Below are 15168 nucleotides of genomic sequence, written 5' to 3' on the forward strand. Positions count from 1 at the left end.
CCCTTCCCAAGGGTTAAATGTTTCGAAATAGTTGGCTAACAATGCTTTTGGGAAACATACCCCAGGTGTACAGCATTTCATGAGAATGGGCAATAGCATATTTCTATTCAATTTCTTTCACAGTTCCAGTCATTCCCAGACTTCATTTCCCATCATCCTCCCTGGTAATCACCTGCACTCACTCAACCAATCACTAATCACCACACCCAGCTGCAGGACATTACCTGGACTATTTAAGCCACTTCCTCACACTCATTGCGAGGTCTTGTATACTCTGGTTGCAATTCTGAGCATTTGTCATTGTGTTAGTCTGCCTGTTACTGATCCTGTCTGTTTCCCAAGTACGATTCTCTGCTGCCTGTCCTCTGGATTATCTGCTCTGCCTTGGACTTATGATTGTCATCTGCCCGCCCTGACCTATTGCCTGTTCTCCGACTACGATTCTGCCTGCTCTCTGCCATACCTGTTTGCTATTGTTCTACCATTTCCTGTCTGACTACAAACTCTGTTTAATAAAAGCTTGCACATGGATCCTACCCTGAGTCCCGCTTCTTTACAATTTCTGTGTGTCACAGTTACTGTCTCGTCCCATTTGTTTTGGTTGTCGTGTGCTTCTTTGTTCCTAGATCCTGCCACTAATCACTCTCACATTACGTCCGGTCTTCATTTAGTTGACCGGTATTGATTATGTCAAGGTGTGTGTTTTGGATTACATTTTGAATTACCTTCTATGTCTATTTGCCTGCAGCTACACATGACACTGTGGAATGTTTTCCCTCAGTTAAACATTAAATAAAAGGAGTATAAATATAACCACAGAAACCCTGTGGGCTTCAGAATAAAACATCTCTTTACAAACCGTAGACGCACAGAAACTCCAGGTGAGTCAAGACTTTATCAACATGCAAATAGTCACCAAAAGATTATGAGAAATATCACTGAATTCGTTAAAGGAAAGATTTACTTTCTAATTACTAATTTGGATCATTTTAAAGTAAAAAAGCATGGTAACTCTGACCAAAGTCATTGCAAATTTTGAGGTTTTTGTAGGGTTTTGGATAGTATTGGCTCATGTGTTCCTACGTCCTTCTAAAGGAATTACTAATTATTTGCACGCTAAGGTGTGAAATCTTACTCCAGCATTGCAAGTGTGGCGTTAATATTACATTGAGAATTGTGACATCCCTAGAAGGAACAGTAGGCTATTTTAGTGTGTTACCTTGGATATAAAAAAAAAAAAAAAAAAATAATGTATACATAAGGGATTAAAAAAAAAAAAACTGTGAGAATAAAATGAATACAATTAAATGGTATCTTTAAAAAAAGAAAGTAAATTCATAAAAGTTCAAATTTTATGTGTACCTGCTAACCATGCTAATTAAAAACTTGACTTAAGAATTTTAGAATAATAAAGTTGACAATTTATAAATATAATTATTATTATTATTATTTTTTTTTTACTAATTTCTTTTATTTATTAGAGCCATGGAATCAGAGCCAATTGAAGTGGCAGCCCTAGGAAGACCTCTGTTTCCTGGAATGCTGTATGACTGCCGCAAGGATTCCTTTCTTCCAGGTGCTGCATACTTTTATATTTAATGTTTTGTTCCCTTTTTTCACCCAATTGCTGTAACGGTTCTGGTGTGTTCTAGTTACCACATGAGGAATTGCAGATACAAAGTCTTTAATTAAACTCAGGCAATAACAAGAGAACCAAAGAAACATGAACACTCTAAATTAAGACAATACAGGACAAGGAACTCAAACTGAAGGCTTCTATACACAGCAGACAAAGGGAGAAACTAACTAGACACACCTGATCTGAATACACTAATTAATCAGTCACCAAGGAGACAAACAGGCAGGCACACAAGGAGAAATGAAACAATTCACAAACTAGAAAATTAACAAGTGTAACAGAAATCTGAATGAAAACAGAACATACATGTGACAATTGCTAAATTACAGTACTTAAGTGGCAGGATTAGAGGCATACATTGCCAGAGCAATAGCCTGTGTTGATCCTGTTCCCCTCTCTCTTTCTGCCCTGTTTCCGGTCTCATTATGAGGCTTGTTTTAATTATTACACATGGGTGCATCTTGCACAGATCTTCAAATAGTCCTCAAAGAGTAACGTGATGGGTTAAAGGGATTGTTCACCCAAAAATGAAAACTCTGTCATTATTTGCTCACCCTCAAGTTAATCTAATCCTGTAAATAATACTACCAAAATAAAATAATAATACCAAAAACTCCTCAGAGTGATGTGACATGCTAACTTAGCTAAAAACACGTTATTTTTGAGAGTTTTTTCTTTCCCAGAATTTGTAAGTAATAGCACTAAATAAGGTAGATCATTAGCTAATCAGTAATTACTATTTTTTCCATACCTCCCAGAAAGCTACTAAGAACAACTACTGTATATACAGTCTCATAATTAATGTGAATAATGCATAAATTATAATTAATGTTTACGTGAAGATCATGGTTACCCACTTGTAATGACTGAAGTTGTTCTCACTGTAAAATCAAATTATTTTTTTTCCTACCAAAATTAAAATTAAAAAAACAAATAATAAATCAAATAATAAATCAAACTCTCAAAATGGCTGCTCAAATGAGAAATCAAATGTTCAAATGCAATTTAATTTTCTTTTATTCAGGGAAGCATGAACTGTACAAAAAATAAAATTAAAAATAATTTATTTAATTTTCTTTATCAATTCAGTATAAACCTGTCATAATTAAATATATAATTAAATAGTCAAATGATAAATCAAATGCTCAAATCGACATTGCAAATAATAAATCAAATTCAAATGAGGCGTGTCAATCAAGTGGCATGTGGGCGGAGTTTTGAGGCAGAAGAGGAGACATCTGTGCAGTTTTTGTACCTGCCACACTTCAGTAAAAAATATGATTCTGTACATCATAATAATGAGAAAAATTCTCAGAATTTTGACCATAAATAACACACAAGAACAAACCTCTTCCACAGCTCAAACGTGCTGCGTAACACACAAGAATGAACCTGAATGAATGAAAGAGGTTTGTCCTTGTGTTATTCACATTAAAGGTGCTAAAGAGGATCTTTTCGTCGACTGATAAACCAAAGACTGTTACTGAGTTTTTGAAATGAGCACATGCGTAAGAACAACCCCCCCTCCTTCGAAGGAACGCCTCCCAAAACTCGTAAACACTCGTATTGGAACACAAGTGTTTACCACCGGCATTCGCTGTATCGTGTTAGTGGATTCATTATGTCGGACTCGTCGCAGGTAACTCATAATCTGCAGTTGTTACTCCTGTCTCCTGACAAAAACATTGCATGCAGCGCCTGTGGAGTGTGGAAAGTTACTGGAGAGCGCAGCTGCACTCATCTCTCACAAGGGACATCATGGCAGTGATTGACAAGCCAGAGGGCCAATCATTTACGTGATGATCACATAAACGATTGGCTGATGTTTTTAAGGCCGTACCTCGTGCACAGATGATGTATATTAATATTATTCCTTTCAGTGCACCTAATAAATAGTCTTTTATCAGTTAGTAAAGACAGTTTCAAGTAATATTGCAAAAATGTATAAAACAAAACATCCTCTTTAGCACCTTTAAGTTGAGCTTCTGCTTACATTTGCTGATCAATGTTTACATGAGAGTAAAAGCCTAAATTAAATCTGTTTGTTGTAACGAGCTAACAAGCTCTCTTCAGAAAATTTGGACTAAACCGCTTGAATTATATAGATTAGTTTTCTGACCTCTTTAAGAATTTTTTGAAATGTCAAAGAGGTAGTTGCAAAGGCAGTCTATGGAAGGAAATCTGACAGCATTCTGTCATCAAAAATGTCTTAATTTGTGTTCGGAAGATGAAAAAAAGTCTTATGGGTTTGGAAAGACATGAGGGTGAGTAATTAATGACAGAATTTTCATTTTTGGGTGAACTAACCATTTGTAATGGATGGGAACGGGACAACGGAGTTGGAGATCCACGTGCAGGCTTTATTATAGGAGAGCGTAGTCGTACAGGCAATAGGTCCAATGCCAGCAAACAGAAACAGGAAGGCAAGGCAAAAGAGTAGTCCAAGTAGTCCAATACAAAGGCAAAGGTCAATGCAGGCAGCAAATGATCATCAACAAGGAATCAGTCCAGGGTCAAAAACATAGGCAAAGCTAGGTAGCACAAGGAACAGACAGAATGCAAACAAAGGGCTAAACAATACTCAGCCATGTGTGTGTTTTAGAGTGCAGCTTATAAAGTGTCACTGATGAAAAAAAAAGGTCAAGTCACCTTTATTTATATAGCGCTTTTTACAATGCAGCTTTAAGCAAGCCAAAAGGCGAAAAAGGTGTGAGTGTGTGATTAGTTCCTAGATGGGGAATTGTGGGAAATGGAGTCCATATAACCAAGTTGATGAACATAGACCAGGGCATATGTAACAGACCACCAGGGCAAAGAAGACTGGACAGACGACCAGGTAGACAGACTCGAAGACCCCCATAGGCCCGTCCGGGAAGATGTCCACCACTGCAGCTCAGATGGGCTTGAAGACCCCCACGGTGGAGCAGACGACCACCACTGCAGGTCAGATGGGCTTGAAGACCCCCAAGGTGGAGCAGATGACCACCACTGCAGCTCAGATGGGCTTGAAGACCCCCACGGTGGAGCAGACGACCACCACTGCAGGTCAGATAGGCTTGAAGACCCCCAAGGTGGAGCAGATGACCACCACTGCAGCTCAGACGGGCTTGAAGACCCCTGCTGCGGAGCAGATGACCACCACTGCAGCTCAGACGGGCTTGAAAACTCTTGCTGTGGAGCAGACAACCACCACTGCAGCTCAGACAGGCTTGAAGTCCCCCACGACTGGACAGACAACCAGGTAGACAGACTTGAAGACCCCTGCTGCGGAGCAGATGACCACCACTGCAGCTCAGATGGGCTTGAAGACCCCTGCTGCGGAGCAGATGACCACCACTGCAACTCAGGTAGCACTGGAAACCATCATGGCTGAACAGGAGAAACTGAAACATGAAGCACAGAGAGGTTAGCATTGGCCACTAGGGCCATGACAGTATAGGCAGGGAGCTCAGAAAAGCCCTCTGGGGCTCTGACTGAACATCCTCTCAGGTCATGTAGCGGAGAGCAGACAGTTCAGGGCTAAACAATACTCAGCCGTGTATGTTTTAGAGTGCAGCTTATAAAGTGTCACTGATGGGAAACAGGTGTGAGTGTGTGTAATTATTTCCTAGATGGGGAATTGTGGGAAATGGAGTCCATATAACCAAGTTGATGAACACAGACCAGGGCACATGTAACACCATTTAAGTCAGAACTGCTATTAAATCATCTCTGTTGCAAATTGTGTAAAGTGGTTTTGATTTAAAGTTAGCATTTAAATGCTACTTATTGTAATATAATGACATTCTAGAAAATCTCTCATACGTTTTTTGGTATAAGTAGCAGAGGGTCGTAATAGACGCATGATTTTTCCCCCAAACCAGTTCAACGGAAATCCCGTCCCGTCACAGTAATGATTGCCTACACCAAATACTGATCCCTAAACCTACCTGTCACTGTAACCTCAGCCAATGAAATTGGTTGCAGGGTGGGATTTCCACTGAACTGGTTTGGGGGAAAAAAAATCACACGTAATATGACCACATTTAACACATTATAAGGCATTTTTAAAAGGTTTAAAACATACACCATACCTCGGAGCTGTTCTCCATGTGTGTCTTGGCCAGTCGCCTTACTGCATATAGTTTTGATGTTGTGACAACTTTTACTCTGATGGCACCCATTTTCATGATCTCACCAAGGGCCCCACAAACACATACAGGCCAACCCTATCCCTAACACAACGATTAAATCAGTTTAAAACTATATTATAGATATAAGACCTGCACATTTACTTCAACACTACATCACTTTCATACACAACTGTTAAAGCCTCTTCTCATTTCAGGTGTTACTCTGTGGGATAAGAAATCATTGAGTGAAGATTTGGACAGTCGTCCGCAGCCCATGACAGATTTGAAGTTCAGTAGCTCTGACTCTCTCTCTAGTAAATCCAGTCTCATGGATATAAGTGCTTCCCTGAAGGCCAGCTTTCTGGGGGGGCTGGTGGAGGTAGGAGGATCTGCCAAATACCTGCGTGACACCAAATCCTCAAACAATCAGTGCCGAGTTACAATGTATTATAGTGTAACCTCCAAATTTGAACAGCTCACTATGACCCAACTGGGCAAGACCACCTACCCCCAGGTGTTTGAACAGAAAACTGCAACTCATGTGGTCACGGCTGTTCTGTATGGAGCTCAGGCCTTCATGGTGTTTGATCTGATGTCTTCAGAAGATGAAAGCAAGCAGGACATTGAGGGAAAACTGAATGTCATGGTAAAGAAGATTCCTGAATTTTCTATTGAGGGAGCAGGTTCTGTAAAAATGACAGAGGATGAAAAGAAAACTGCTGAGAATATCAACTGCACATTTCATGGTGACTTTCAACTTGAGCAGAACCCCACCACATACATGGAGGCCCTGAAATTGTACAATCAGCTCCCCACAATGCTGAAGAATGCAGTTCCAATAAAAGTCTGGCTATATCCTCTTCATTTATTAGACAAAAAAGCTGCTCAGTTAGAGAGAGAAATCAGCACACGTCTGGTGTCCAACACAGCAGATGTAGTGGAGGAGCTGGGTGAGGTAGAGAGGACATGCAACGATCTGTCCAGAAGAACAGAGGTAAATGTTTTCAGTGACATTCAAGAGAGGCTGCACTCATTCCAGGACTCATATAGCATTTACAAGACAGTGTTTCAGAAGGCAGTGGCCAGGGTCTTGCCTGCTATTCGAGGAGGAGGAGAGGAGGAGGAGAAACTCGGAGATATCCTGAAGATCCACTACAGCTCCCCTTTTAATGCTGACAAGCTTAACCAGTGGCTACATGATGCAAATTCTGAACTTAACCTCTTGAGTTCTCAAACCAGGAAGCTGGAGCAGATCAAGATAGAAGACTCTGATGATCTGAACACCATCCTCCTTGATCCTGATATTGATGTTGTGTTGTGCTTGACCTTCACGTCTCTGAAGTATGAAGACCCGTATCTTTCAACCCTGATTGAGTTCCTGAAATCTGATAAGTTTAAAGAGTTGGATGGAAACAAAAATATGCTGTCTGAGGCATCTGTCGGAAAATGGTTCAATGATCCTGATGTAATAAGAAAAATGAGAGAGAATTTAACTCGCTTTAGAGGTTTTTCAGAAGCCAATAAAGATGAAAAGAGAATCCGCTTCATTATTTCTGCTGTCTCTGATCCCTCCCATCCAGGCTCCTCTATCTATTTGTATGAAAAAGGGAATCTGACAGACAAACAGTTCCAGCCCGTGTCAAAGCCGCCCCCACCGATAGTGAAGGATGTCCAGGACCAAAGTGTGTCCCTGAAACTGCAGAAGTCTCCAAGTGGAGTAACAGTGCAGTAAAGAGTAGAGTACAAGGAGGTAAAAGCAGATTCTGGAGCTTACGAACAGTGGCTTTTCATAAACACAACTAATGAAGACTTTACTCTGACTGGATTGGAATCTGGAAAGCAGTATTTGATCCGGTACAGGACAGTGGGTAAAGTGGGAGTGAGTGAAGCCAGTGAAACTGTCCGCTCCTTACCGCCTGCAGGTAAGTGTCATCCACACATATTCATGAATAATCTTTTTTCATTGGCTACATTCACACAGTCAGTGTTTGGGTTTGACAACTGTATTTAATAACAGGACAGGAGTGACTCTCAAACTGTCCCATTCCCACCGTGGCTTATATACAGTATTCCAGCTGCTACTATATGAATGAACTGGCCAACTGTTATATGATAAAATATGTTAAACAACCTACAGTAATATGTAGATAAGCAAAATGCTTACCATTGGCAAATTTCTCTGATTTGAATGTCATGTATGTTATTCGTCAGAAAATTCCTAATGTAAATCCTAATTGCGAATATGACAAACAAAGACATTGAAACATTAATGTGTCAGTTTTCGTCATTTCAGGCATAAGATAAAGAGTGAATTATGTGTATATTGTGAATGTGACCTGGCTTTTATGGTAGCCTTTCAGTAATTTCACTCGTCTTAGAACATTTTTCGTAATTCTCAAAGTGGGAGAGTTATCATCCTCTGATTTGACCATGGTAAAACTTGTTGATTTCACTCTAGTGTGCTTTATATTGTGGTTAGGTCAGTGTCATCCACCCATCCACTCATCCATTTTTTATCCTGCGTATCTTTTGTTGGGTCACGGGATGGCTGGAGCTTATCCCAGCATCTCGCTTTGGATATCTAAGCAAATTTAGCGAACTATCTGACTACTAGATAAATATACAAAAAAGAGAAGAAGAAAAAAGAAAAAAAGGGAACTTTTTTGTTGTTGTTTTTGTTAACTCTGAAGCTTAAAAAACTTCCATGATCCCTTTTAACCTTAAAGATTGCTTCTGGTTGTTTCAAATACCTGGGGGTCTTTTTAGTGATTATAAAGGAAGTGCGCTCTGCACACTGTCTAGGTGGTAATAAATATATATGGTATAAAACTTTTGTTTTAAGGCCCATTCGTGTATAAATGTGGGATTCACTCTCAAAATTGTGATGACAGACAGTGATAAACCATAAAGCACCCTCTGTGATTTCATTCTGGAACTGCACTGTTAAAAATTGTCCTGTTAAAAAACAGTAAGTAACTGGCAGCACGGTTGCCAGCAAGTTACTGTTAAATTAACAGTGTCTTGCTGTTGTTGAAATTTACAGTTTGTTACTGTTTTTGTAAATACAGCATAAAGCTGTTATTTTCTACATTAACAGTAAATTACTGTCAAAAGTATTAACAGTTAATTAATGTTTATTTGCACTTTTTAACTGTAAGCTACAAATGTTATTATATTAAGAAATGGACTGCTAAGAAAAAAAGGTGTAACTATTTTTCTAGATATTTCTTTGATTTTATTAATTACCCCTTAGAAGTCTTGCTTTAAAACCATAATACAATGTACAAATATATCCTTTGAAACATTAAAAATTTAACACAATGCAGAGTAACTTCAAAATGTGCTTTATTAACACTTTGAAAAACTTGAAAAATAAAGCCACTTTAAATCACAAAATATTCTCAAAATTACTCACCCCCATGCCGTTCCACACCCGTAAGACCTTCATTCATCTTCAGAACACAAATTAAGATATTTTAGTTGAAATCCAATGACTTAAAGAGGTCTACATAGGGAGCAATGACATTTCCTCTCTCAAGATCCATTAATGTACTAAAAACATATTTAAATCATTTCATGTGAGTACAGTGGTTCAATATTAATATTATAAAGCGATGAGAAATTTTTGGTGCGGCAAAAAAACAAAATAACGACTTATTTAGTGATGGTCAATTTCAAAACAATGCTTCAGGAAGCATCAGCTCTGAATCTGCGATCTGATTCATGATTCGATAGACTGATTCATAATGCTCCGATGCTTCATGAAGCAGTGTTTTGAAATCGGTCATCACTAAATAAGTCATTATTTTGTTTTTTTGCCGCACCAAAATATTCTTGTCGGTTTATAATATTAATATTGAACTGATTTCGATGTGTTTTTAGTACATTATGGATCTAGACAGAAGAAGTGTTATTACTCCCTACGTAGGCCTCAAGGAGCCATTGGATTTGAACTAAAATACCCTAATTTGTGTTCTGAAGATTAATGAAGGTCTTACGGGTGTGAAACGACATGAGTGTAAGTAATAAATGACAAAATTTTCATTTTTGGGTGAACTAACGCTTTAAGTCCATCAGCTTCTTAAGTAGAGTGGCAACCCGAGTGTGATAAGTCTTGTCCACCCTTGGTGCCTTTTTCAGGATTTATTCCAATGAAGCGTCTGAAAAACAAATGCATACATTCAGAATTAGTGTGGATAAAAGTTTACATAACGAGAATGTGAATAGAAATTAAGGTAACACTTTACAATACGGGTAATATGCATTAATTCATGCTTAACTAATGCACAAATAATCATGAGTTAATGTATGACTTATGAAGAACTAAACCATTAATTAATGATTACTGCATCAGCAACTAATAAAGTTTCTATATGATTAATAGATTAAGTAATCATTATATTGTTATTAGTTAAATGTGTCATAATATATTAATTCCCTAATAGCATATTATATTAACTAATAATGTAAATGAACGTGTTAATTACCACAATCGGTCAAAGCCATGCATTTCAACTTCCAGTTGTCTGCTTTAAATAATCTTTAGCTAATGATTTACAAAGGTATCATGTTATGACTTTACTTGTTGAGGCACATGACTATTAACTAATTCAAAATTAATTCAAAACCCATAACCACAATGACATATTACTTAAACGGTAAGTTCACCCAAAAATGAAAATTCTGTCATTAATTACTCACCCTCATGTCGTTTCACACCCGTAAGACCTTTGTTTATCTTCGGAGCACAAATTAAGATATTTTAGTTGAAATCCGATGGCTCCGTGAGGCCTTCATAGGGAGCAATGACATTTCCTCTCTCGAGATCCATAAAGGTACTAAAAACATATTTAAATCAGTTCATTTGAGTACAGTGGTTCAATATTAATATTATAAAGCGATGAGAAATTTTTGGTGCGGCAAAAAAACAAAATAACAACTTATTTAGTGATGGTCAATTTCAAAACAATGCTTCAGGAAGCATCAGATCATTGTGAATCTGTGTGTCAAGATCCATTAATGTACTAAAAACATATTTAAATCAGTTCATGTGAGTACAGTGGTTCAATATTAATATTATAAAGTGACAAGAATATTTTTTGTGCGCCAAAAAAACAAAATAACGACTTATATAGTGATGACCGATTTCAAAACACTGCTTCAGGAAGCATCGGAGCATAAATGAATCAGTGTGCGGAATCATGGTTTGGATCGTGTGTCAAACCGCCAAACTGCTGAAATCACGTGACTTTGGCGCTCTGAACTGCAGATTCGACACTTTGATTCATTTATGATTTTGAAATCAGCCATCACTGAATAAGTCGTTATTTTGTTTTTTTGGCGCACCAAAAATATTCTCGTCACTTTATAATATTAAAATTGAACCACTGTACTCACATGAACTGATTTAGATGTGTTTTTAGTACATTAATGGATCTCGAGAGAGGAAATGTTATTGCTCCCTATGAAGGCCTCATGGAGCCATCGGATTTCAACTAAAATATCTTAATTTGTGTTCCGAAGATGAACGAAGGTCTTACAGGTGTCAAATGGCATGAGGGTAAGTAATAACTGACAGAATTTTCATTTTTGGGTGAACTAACCCTTTTAACAATTAGTCATGTGCCTCAAGTAAAGTCATAACATAACAAATATTAATAAAAGTCTTGAGGGCTTGGAATGATATGAGTGTGGGTAAAAGATGGCAGCATATTTATTTTGTGTGAACTGTCCCTTTCAGTGTTGTACAAAAGCATTTACCATGTTTGCTGAAATACAAAAGAAAAAGAAAAAGAAAAAAAAAGCCCTTAGAGGCTTATGTAATAAAATAGACTTTACATTCATAGAGTTCTATACATACCAAGGAGTATCAGTCGAGGAGTTGCAGGTTGTTCAAGTGTCCTTTCTACATCAGCTGCAGTGGAAGAGGCCTAAGACACAGTTACAATGATGAGGACAGACTCAATACACTAAAAATAATGCCTGTAATGTATGCATTTAATTTTTAAATTGGGAAAGAGCATGTCTATTTCAGTTGTTAGGACAATAATACCATGATAGAACATAAACAACAACAGCGAGTCAAATTGGACAGTCTTTGGGCACGAAAATCTCAACAACAACAAAGTCTCCACTGAAATAAAATGTCATTTAGCCTACTGTACTGGGCAAAGTAACATTACAATACAAACCATCAACATAATAACTTACTGAGTAGTAACGCGCAACTTATTCTATCAAGCTAACCTTGGTCGAAGTAATCCAAAATACACCCAACGCTAAAGAAGCAAAACAGCAACAAAAGAAAAACTCCCCTCATAATACAGTTATGTACAAATTAGAACAAGCTTACCCAAATTTGCAAGCACAACGTTATCGAAATCAACGTTTTGTCTAATATAAACTAAATGTAGGCTATATTATCCAATAAATGAAAAGATCTTAAGCTAAAATTAGCAAACGAGATGACGACAATTTCAGCGCGTTAGAAATAACTTACATCGATATTACTTTGTTGCTATGATGTTAAAGGCTTACTTTGCAGAAGAGTTTATAGTATATCATATTTGAAAAACTTGTATAGGTATACATAGTGAACTCACCTCGTACTCGGGAAATATATGAATCCGAAATTCAGCTCCACTCTGTGACGCAGTTTGCACGGTTGGCAGGTTTGGCACTGAAATGGACGTATAAAACAGTTACAAGCTCAGCATCCACAATTATTAAAGTTATTTGCACAGTTGTTGCAATTGCAAACGTGTAGCCTATCTTGTGTAAAAGGAACAAGGCAAAGGTGCACTCACCGGTTAAATCACAGTGTAAAGACGGATGAAAATCCAGATGTGCTCGCTGCAGTTTTCAGTTCCAAAAATACTGTTAAGTACTGTTTTCTTTCCTTTGTGGAATAAATACGGTAAAATGCTGTTAAAATTTGTGTACGTCATTTCACCAACCGTAAAAAAAACAGTAATGCGCTGCTTTTTAATATAACAGGATTATACTGTTAAAATTTTGCCGTAAATTAACAGCAATTTTTAACAGTGTGGGTCTGGTCCAAAAGCAGGATTCTGCTGCAGTAGTTTAGACAATTGTTATTTATTATTTGTATTGACTGCCATGCCAAATCATGCATAAATTATGTTCGCTTTTCCGTTAAAATTAATGGAGGTTTGTGAACGTAGACGCTTTAATAACAAATTATTTATCCAGAGCGTTTATACTGGGATGTGTTGGTTGTTGCAAGCGACATGGAACTTGAAACTGTTTGATGGAAATCTTTAACATCCAGTCAGCCTACCTCCCACCAGCCCCTCCTGAAAAATATCAAGGCTTTCCTGTTGTTTGACTTGCCAGACAACTACAGATGTCCATTGTAGTTCTGTTCAAAACAGTGCAGGTTTACTGAAAATGCAGTTGTGAATCAGTTCAGTTATTGAATTCTGTTGTCACTATCATTATTAACAGAACTGTGTGAAATTTTACCCCATTTACCACTCTAAAACAGGACCATATTCTGCTGCTGTGTGAATGTAGTAATTTGTAGCAGTTTTTTCACCTCTTGATTCCTTTCTCAGCACAAGATGTGACTGTGGGTGGGACAGGAGGTGCTCCATTCTCCTTTAAGAGCTTTTCCAGCAACATTCAGAAGATCAGCATCACTTACAGTCTGGTGCGTGAAGATTGTTTTCATTCCATTTTATCTCATATTCCTGCTATTTGAATCACATTGTTTTCATTTAGTTGCTTGATTCACATAAAATACATTTGTACCTTTTAGATGACACTGAACACAGTTGAGGTGACTTTCAACTCTGGCCAGAAGATGACAGTTGGTAATGTAGCAGGATCTAATGAACAAACACTTGAACTTGATGAATATGATAAAGTTGTTGCTGCAACACTGTGGCCAAATAGTCAAAATAACATGTGTGGGGGTTTGGAATTTATGGTTGCAAAAAACACTGGTGAAAGAAAGTCATTTTCTGTTAAGTGTATTTTGGTGGGTGAACCTGTGAGTGTTGATGTGAAATCTGGAAAGTGTTATGGCTTTACGGGTAGAAGCGGAGATCAAATTGATGCTCTGGGTTTCTACTTTGTTTAAGCTCTAAGTATCTGTTGCTGACAGTCTCCAAATATCTGAACATCTAAAAAAAATGACATCTAAACAGCAATAGTATAATCATATATATCAGGGATATTCAATATGATTGGACATGATTGGTTATGATTGAAGTATCAGATTTGAATTAATCAGTGGTGTGTCAATCAGACAATTAAAATATATTTTTTAGGTAAATGGAACAATAATAAACAAATGAATTTTTGAGTCAGTGATTAAACAGTGATTGTATTTGAGAATATTCTGGTAGAAAAAAAAAATTATTGAATCTTATTCTGTCATTTATGTCTATCGTTATATTTCTGTTCTTTATCATCTGTTCTGTTTTGTATCTTGTGGAAGTACAAAATATCTTGATGTACTTGTAGAATTACAACAAAGAGTTTAACTTGATTTGGTCTGACACAAGCCTTTCTTGCTGTTTTTTTTCTGTGTGTGTGTATTTCATGATCTTTTATTTTAGTTGCTATTTATTTAAGTTGTTGCTCACAAATTTTCATTTTTATGTTCAAAGTAACTAATTATATATTAACAGTGTGTATCAATGTGTGACCAGGAAAAAAGCCAAAGAAAATTATGAGGTAGAAAGAGAAATGTAAAACAAACAAACAAACAAACAAACAAACATACATAAGGAGGGTGGAGGGGCAACCTAATGCAGGCGTCAAGCAACATGAGTTCACAAAAGTTGAACTTCATGCAAATGCGCAGCAATTTTCAAGAGCAACATCCAATAGGAGTGAAGCCTGTTAGTGGAGCTCACGTCACCGTCTCAAGACAGGACAGAGTTCTGGAGTGATTTCACTGTTTTATATGATTTGACTGTAACCACATACATGAATATAATAAAATGATGCATGGGAAAAAACAGTTTGACAGTCTTTGTGAGTTTGATTTATACTTGTTTGTGTTGTTAATTAGGCTATATTATGCATTGAGCAGTTTAGCACTGGTGCAGTTCATATTACAGTTTCTCCTGCATTATGTTGATTATTAAGGAAAAATGTATTATTTGTATTTGTATTATTTTTGGCAATATGAGTTTAATTCGTTTTGAACTTCGCTAATCTGGTTAATGATTTAATGCACTGAGCACTGCTGTAGTTTATATCACAACACTCTCCAACAGCAGAATACTTTTAATTAGTGTTGTAGTCAAGACCACCTAAACCGAGACCAAGACCAAGACCAGAGCAGCATTCCTCTAATTCATCTGAAACATCCACATTTACTGCCTGAAAAATGCCTTATTTTTAATCAATAATTACAATTAGAATAGTAAGACACTCTGTTAC

General features: G+C 37.3%; 1 pseudogene; it reads left to right on the top strand.

The window, feature by feature from the left end:
• The first annotated feature begins 849 nt into the window (after positions 1 to 849).
• On the top strand, positions 850 to 14732 carry LOC137006796 (cytolytic toxin-alpha-like; annotated as a pseudogene).
• Positions 14733 to 15168: the final 436 nt, after the last annotated feature.

Source organism: Chanodichthys erythropterus, chromosome 18, assembly GCF_024489055.1.
Source record: "Chanodichthys erythropterus isolate Z2021 chromosome 18, ASM2448905v1, whole genome shotgun sequence".
NCBI lineage: Eukaryota > Metazoa > Chordata > Actinopteri > Cypriniformes > Xenocyprididae > Chanodichthys > Chanodichthys erythropterus.